We start from the raw sequence: 7528 nt of genomic DNA on the forward strand, positions 1-7528 counted from the left end.
GATTTTGGTGCTTCATCAACACTTTTTGTAAAGACTCGATGATGATATCATAGTCTTTAGAGGACTTGGCAAGTTTCACAAATGCAGTTCCCTTCCTTGTAAGAGCCCTTGTAATCATCTTAAATCTAGACTACAGCTCTCTCCCTCTTTCAAAAGCCTTATCACAATCTTTTATGCAGTCCTCTTAATTTCCCATTTCCAAGTATACAGCTGCTTTGTTCAAGAGAGACGAGATGTCTTTGTCATCTAGTTCCAACACCTTCGTGTAATGCTTGATCACAGTTTCAAAATCTTTCTTCATGTAAGCGACATTCCTCACTTCCTTCACCTTCTGGGCTTTCACCTTCCTCTTCTTAGAATCGTCTTCCTCCACGGATACTTCCATCAGCTCCGACTCCATAGCATCTGTCGTCTTCATATTCACCTTGAGCAAAATGTCAAGTGTCTCAACAAAATTCTCTTCCATGGTGGCGCCGGCAAGAGCATCATGCGACTTGAGAGAACATCAAGTGATCTTATCTACACGTGGAGGATCAAAACCCTAGATCTCCAGGATTAGCAGATCGCGCTCCTCAGGCGACATCTCGTCCCAATAGGCGAAGATGTCCTCCTGGGCATAGTCCTTGAGCCGTTCCACCAGCACCTGTGTGGGCCAAGCTCCCCATCCTACTTCGTCTTGTGACATTATCGGCGGTGGCAATCCCCCTCCTGATGATGATGAGCCATTGACGTCCACCGCCGGCTCCTCCTCCTTCCCTCCTTCCTCCTAGTAAAGGATATGGGGGGGGGGGGTGTTGTCCCCCTAATATAAGAGATTACAAACTAAATAAAATGCTGATTTTACTAATGATTTCATGAAAATGACTTACATGAACATATTATCATCCAATGTGGATATCTTTATTTAAACGATGTGGTAAACATACCTAAAAGTGTAAGATTATTTTTAAAACTCAAATCATTGGCATAGGGGCTAGTTTTTGCTCTTAACTCTCACGAGGTGTTTTGAATTGATGGCAAAGTTTTAAATATTTTATATTGCTTAATCATAATCAATGGATATTACTGTTGGAATTTTGACAGATAACCATTATGCCCTTTCAGATTTATAAGTCCATATATACAATTTTCAACCTTAATTTCAAATTCCCTTCTCCTTGCCCTTCAAAAATTGCAATCCAAAAGCTAGAGAGATCTCTCAGTTCCTGGAGCAATTCCCAAGCAATCTTTTAGCATTCTTTAAAGAGATCATTTGTTTATTACATCCATCTAAGTCCATAGCACTTGTACTCTTGGTTTTTGGTGCGGGGTATTTCAAGATTCAAAGAAAAGAAGGCTGAGATCCGAACTTAGCACATCCTTGACCCTATGATAGGTTTATAATTTTTAACATAATTTTATAATATTTTGAGACTTTGTCAAAATATGAATTGTTGCTAACATCCATACAAAACCAAAGAAATTTGAATCGCATCATTTAGTTGAGATTGGAAAGAGTTACAAGGGTTTAAGTTGGACATAGAGGAATCGAGCAGTGAACAAATGACATTAAAAAATTGATCTCTACAGATTTATCTGATTCATTTTTGAACCGTTTGTGTGAGTTAATAATTGTGAGAAATTGGGTTACATAACCGTTCCAATTAGAATCATTGCATTTGGTGCAGGATTGAAAAATATATTTCAGTTTTAAGCATCAAGAATTTCATCCAAAGAAAAATGTGGAGAAGAGGACTAAAGAAAGAACGACCACGAAATAAGGACTGAAGAAAGAAGGATCACTAAAGGGAAGTCATGGTTATATTTATGAATATTTATCTCTGAATTAATAAAATTTTGACATAAAAGTATTCTTGTTAAAATACTTAAAATTGGTCCTTATCTTGAATACTATTTTAATTACCCATCAATACTATGTATTGTTGAGGATAATACATTATTTAGAAATATATTGTTATTGTTAGATCTTTGTAATCACTAAGGTTAAGGCTTTGGGGGCCATAAGAAGAAGGCTTTGGGGGCCAAGTTGAAGTAGATCAAGCAACATCATTCTGTGGATGCCTTTGAGGGTTGAGGATCACAAAGCTTCATCGAATTTTTCTTTTTTCTTGGTATCCTTGTTCAGCCCTATTTCCAAGTAATTTACTTGGAGGGCATTCACACAAACTTAGTTAGGGCACATCATCACCTCGCGACAGATACCCTCGAACAACATTAAGGATTAGCCTAAGCTGTCTAAAAAAATAATTATATCTCGCATTTCCCCTACCTCATTTTTTAGGTAGAAAAATCCTAGGCTAATTAAAAATAAAAATATAATATAAATAGAGAACGCAATTCACCCCACCCCCTTAGGGTATTCCTTTGCCACGTAAACTAACACCACGCTTCAATGTTTCTTCATCTGATTCAACTGGTTTTCTAGATGTCATGGCCTAATCAATATTTGAGTATGCAAAGGAAAGCATCACATCTTTTTTTCCATGCATGAAAGTTATTGGGATTCAAGATAGGAACTACATGACCCTACATTATGATGTACTCATGTTCGATCATTGTAGAATAAAACAAATAGCTCACATAACGAACTGAATTGCAAATAAAATACAAACCTATTGCAAGAGATCAGGCGCAATATTAATGTATCATCTTTGGACAAAAACCTTAATTGCAGGTTACATCTTTTTGTGAATAATAACATAGACAAATAAGTTCTCATTAACTAGTGATTCTGTCTTTGGACTGACTAACCAGCCACGAGAAAATTTAGAGAATAATTGTCTCATATCATTAATCATGAGTACACACTGTTTTGTCTAGTAGTTGCAACCCTTTCAGCCAGCTAGTATCGGCATTTGACATGTGTACACTACATCCAATGTACAGAGTAAATGATAGTAAAAAAGGAGCCCACTTTTGCCAGATATTTTTTCCATTGAAAAACTCATGACACTGAATTTGGGTGTACTGCACTGCTTTTATGTATATCGTCGACTATCCATAACATTGGGGATTTTCAAGTCAAAATACCAAGCATAATCTGCCAACCTTGTATTCAATAAACGTAGACCAATACATTTAGGACCTTTTTGGGCCAGCTAGGGATGGTGAAAATCACTTAAAATTGATTTATTGGCTCTGCCATGACATATTATTGCATTAAAACTTGATATTTCTGTCTTTGAGAGCTTAATATGGGCTATTTTTTACTAGGGATGGGTGCTGTAGTAGCCCAAATTTTTGCCGCCAACACTCATTCTTGAGGGCCCCTAGAGCAGCTCACCGCTGGCTGCCCAGAGTGGTTCTCCATGAGCCTAGGGCAAGTCCAAAATAGGCGGCTCATAGTGGGTCCTAAAGGGCCCCAAAGGGGGGACTAATATGGGTTGCCCATATTTGGTACCACACAGCCCCAAAGGCGACCCAAACTGAGTCCTTGGATGACTCCAAAATTGGCGCAAGCCTTTAGTGGATCTAACAAGTGGTATAAGAGCCAACTTGTGTATGTTCTTAGGGATGAACATTTTCTTTATTTTATGTGTTACATGTTCACATTAATACAAAACTTACAGTTGAATAAGACATACCTCGATCGTGGGTGTATGTGTGTGTTGGGGGGGGGGAGGTGGCCATCACTACCTTAGGGTGGTCATCGCCTTAATGTGGTCACCGCCTCAAGGCCATCAACCGCCTTAGGGCGGGCCTTGAAGACCCTTGATGCAGTCAGCTTCCCAGGGATGCCCTTGAGGTGTCTCTGAGGCGGCTCCCACATTTGGCAGCTCTTGCTAAGGAAGAAGAGAGGGAATAATGAAGTTCCATTTGCATTTGTCTTAACTGTAAAGAATTTGTCAGTATTCTGAAAGGTGAAATTACTATCTGAGAAAAAATGCATCTGATCTTGCATAATGCAATCATATAATGATTTCATTATTGCGTAAATTTATTCCACATGACGACAATAAAATATATATATTATTCAACTCTAAGTTTTGCATCAATATGAACATGCAACACATAAAATAAAGAAAATGTTCTTCCCTAAGAACATACACAAGTTGGCTCTTATACCACTTGATAGATCTGCAGAAGACTTGTGCCGATTCTTAAGGATGATGAAGATCGAATATGAATGAAAATCAATAAAAACATACCTCTATTCATCTGATCTTCTCTTAGTTGAATTGAACAGTCTTGAGGGAAGGCCTTCTGGATCAATACCTGATGACTTCCTGAAGTCTCTCTGATAAATGGAATGCTCAGGAGACAGGTCAATTATTAAGACAGGCTTAGCCTCTACACATTTAATAACCATGCTTATTTTTATAAATGTCTTAATCCCGTCATTAAGTAAATCACATACAAATTGGGATTTGTAATATATAAAATTGATAAGTTAAAAATATGTAATTGTATACATACATATATAATTGTCCATAGATTAAGAAACTAATTTAACATACCCCACTTTGTTAGTTCTCTACCCCCATTTTCCTCATTCAGCATCTCTTGTATTTATAAAAAGAGTCATACGACAATTCTGTTAAAGAACGTCTAATGCCAAGCTGCAATCAAGGAGAGAGAGTAGAGAAGAAGATGAAGCGGCATCTCAAGATCTTCAATCATAAAGCCATTCTTGCTGAAATATTAGAGAACCAGGGCGGTGGGGGGAGCCACCAGCGTGGGACACATAATTTGGGAACAAAATCCTCATTGAATTAAGAACATTACAGGGTTATTTATTGTCTAAAAATGAGACCGTTTCACTGCAGACCATTGTCATTTAGTTATGCCAATGGATCGTTTCTTTGCCGTTTCAAAATGAAACATTTCAATGCGACCGTTGCCGGATCTTCATTTCGTCTCCTGAACCAGATAGACTTTTGTCTCCTTAATAAGTACTTGGGCTATTAAATAACAATATGTCGCTGAATTTTCTACCGTAGTCCCCATCCAGAAACGTGTATCGATTGATTTTAATATTTAAGGACGACGGAATCGATTTACTAACTGGAGAAACTGAGGGAGAATCATGAGTTACAAAAATGAAGAAAAACCGATCAGTCAAATCCTGATGACCCCATACAGATACTGACTTCTCAGAAAGAGGAAAAATACACCGATATACCGAAGAACTTGTGGACGCGGAAATTCATGCGCTTTGCGTCGGACTCACAACTAACATCAGATGGCCGTGACCTATTTTGGTGACACGGGTGAACCATCAACCCTAGACCTTTCAGAAGAATAAAAAACGGCTAGGGTGCTCGAGCCCGATGAGGCATCGCCGAAGAACAAGTCGGAAAGATAGTTGCCGAGCTCGTCGGGTGTGAACCGCAAGACGGAGGACAAGTCTCCGTCCTCGATCTGCATGTTCGCAGCGGCCTCATGCAAGCTTTCGTATGCAGGGATCAGCTTGCGAGCGACTGAAAGCTTTAGGTCGTCTCTCATCTTCCCGTCGGGGACTACCCACGAGGCCTGCTGTTTGCAAGCGTCTACAAATGCCTCGTTGAACTGGCATAAGGCTTCCCTCGCTGTCGCAGCATCGCTCGGCGCCGCAGTCGGTGGCGCTGCCGCGGCCAGGACCTTTCCCCACGCCAAACGCTCATAGCTCGCGGCGTATCTTCTAACCTGCGACTCATGCTTGAAAAGCCACTCGTCTCCCAGGACGTCCTTAAGCTGGCTCTTGCGCACCTTGTTCACCACGTACTGGAGATTGTTGGCGAGGAAAAGATAGGCCAGTGGGACCTCGGGATAGGCCTCGGCCTTATCGTCCAGCTTGCATAAGAGGAAGAGAATGAGCCATGCGAACCTCGGCGAGACGGAGGAGAGGAAGCTCTCTCCACTGAAGTTGGCAGGGGACGCCGGCGCTGACGTTCCCACAATCGTATCGAATATAGGCTCTGGGAGTGAGGGGGGCACTTGGAAGGGCTGATCAGCATATATTTCCGCTAGTGCGTCGCCATAGTCCGCGAGGAGAATGAGATAGTTCATGGTGTAACGAGTAAGTGGGTGGAGCCCGCCGCCTGGGACCGAAGTTTTAGAAGCCTCTTTCTTGATCGCCGTCTCGAAGTCAAAAAGAAGGGCGCAGACCGCTTCGGCAAGCCTCGTGAGGGATGAGCTGGCCTGGCTGCAAACGGCGGCTGTGGAGTCATGGGAGAAGACGGACTCTATCTCGGGGAGCAGCTCGGCTAATGACTTGTACATATCCAGTAGCCGGAAGACCTTCTCCGGCGTCACCTTCGGTTTCTGGGCCACTAGCTCCGGAAAACCCAAGAAAGATATCGCTGGGTCCCTGGAAATCTCCTTGAAAGATGACTCGCGGATGGAGCTAGAGGAGTCAAAAACGTGGTCGCAGAGGGCTCGCTCACCGGCGAAGAGGGTGTGGACGGCGACCTTAGAAGCGGCGAGCCAGCTTCGGATTTTCAGTCCGAGGACATCCCAACCGAGCTTCTGAATCTGAGCAGGGCTCAGACTGTCGAAACCAAGCTTGTAAAGACCCTCATCGACGATGGAGCGGCGGATAGTTTTATATACATCGATGCATTCCTTTCCATAGCCGCAGGAGATCATGCAATCGGCGATGGCCCTGAGATCGGCCATAGCGAGCAGAGACACACGTTCCCCCTCATGTATGGTACTCTTAGCCGCAGGGATCTCATCCTCCTCCACATCGGAGATGGAGGAGCAGGAATTCAGAGAACGGATTGATCGATCTGAGGCAGTGATCGATTCTGGGTCGAGACGGTCACGGTTCGCAGAGAGGATCTGATAAAACTCTTTCTGTAGGCAACGCATCGCTCCCTTCATAAGCACCTGGCCACGCACGGCCAACTTAGCGCTGGAAACCGCAGAATCGGCCATGAAAAAGTGCATAGCTCGCTGGAGATCAGCCACGACGCGGAGAAACTCTCGCGCCTCTTCGCGGCTCTCATAGAAGATGGAGGTTATCTTAGCGTATGCGGACGCTTCAGGATCCCATTTGGCGACGATCTCCTCTGCGTTTTGTAATATCTCCTCTATCAAGGTAGCCGAGAAGCTGTGCTGCTGAATCGTCGGCGCTGCCGTCTTCCGCGACCTCTGTAAAGCGAGGAGGAAGATGCTGCGGATTCCCTTGGTTGGAGACATCTCACAAAGGATGACGGATTTCCTTCTTGGTAAAGGTATGTCGACCAAGAAGACTGGAAGACAACAGAGCAAGATTATAGCGGTCTTTCGTCTTAAGCAAGCGAATTCCTGGGAGAGTCAGAAGTAGGAATGGTATACCAGGCCAGGGTTGCGACGGAGGCGTATATATAGGGTCTCTGATGCGATCTTTAATGGGAATGGTGAGTAGACGCTGTGACTTGAAGCACGCTCGCGAGAACAGGGTCCCATAGAAAAGAACGATGGAACCGTCAACCGTCAAATTCTGGACGACGGCGCCACCGCGTCGCTCATCAACTGTTAGACTTCGTCGCCAACCACAATCAACAGTTGACTGACCACTAATTTGCGTTCACGTGCACGTCACCTGCTTATTTGTCAATGCGCG

At 43.2% G+C, this 7528-nt stretch overlaps 1 pseudogene; it reads right to left on the reverse strand.

The window, feature by feature from the left end:
- Window positions 1–5040: 5040 nt before the first annotated feature.
- LOC144701729 (exocyst complex component EXO70H1 pseudogene) lies at window positions 5041–7244 on the reverse strand (annotated as a pseudogene).
- Window positions 7245–7528: the final 284 nt, after the last annotated feature.

Source organism: Wolffia australiana, chromosome 1 (genome assembly GCF_029677425.1).
Source record: "Wolffia australiana isolate 7733 chromosome 1, ASM2967742v1".
Taxonomy (NCBI): domain Eukaryota; kingdom Viridiplantae; phylum Streptophyta; class Magnoliopsida; order Alismatales; family Araceae; genus Wolffia; species Wolffia australiana.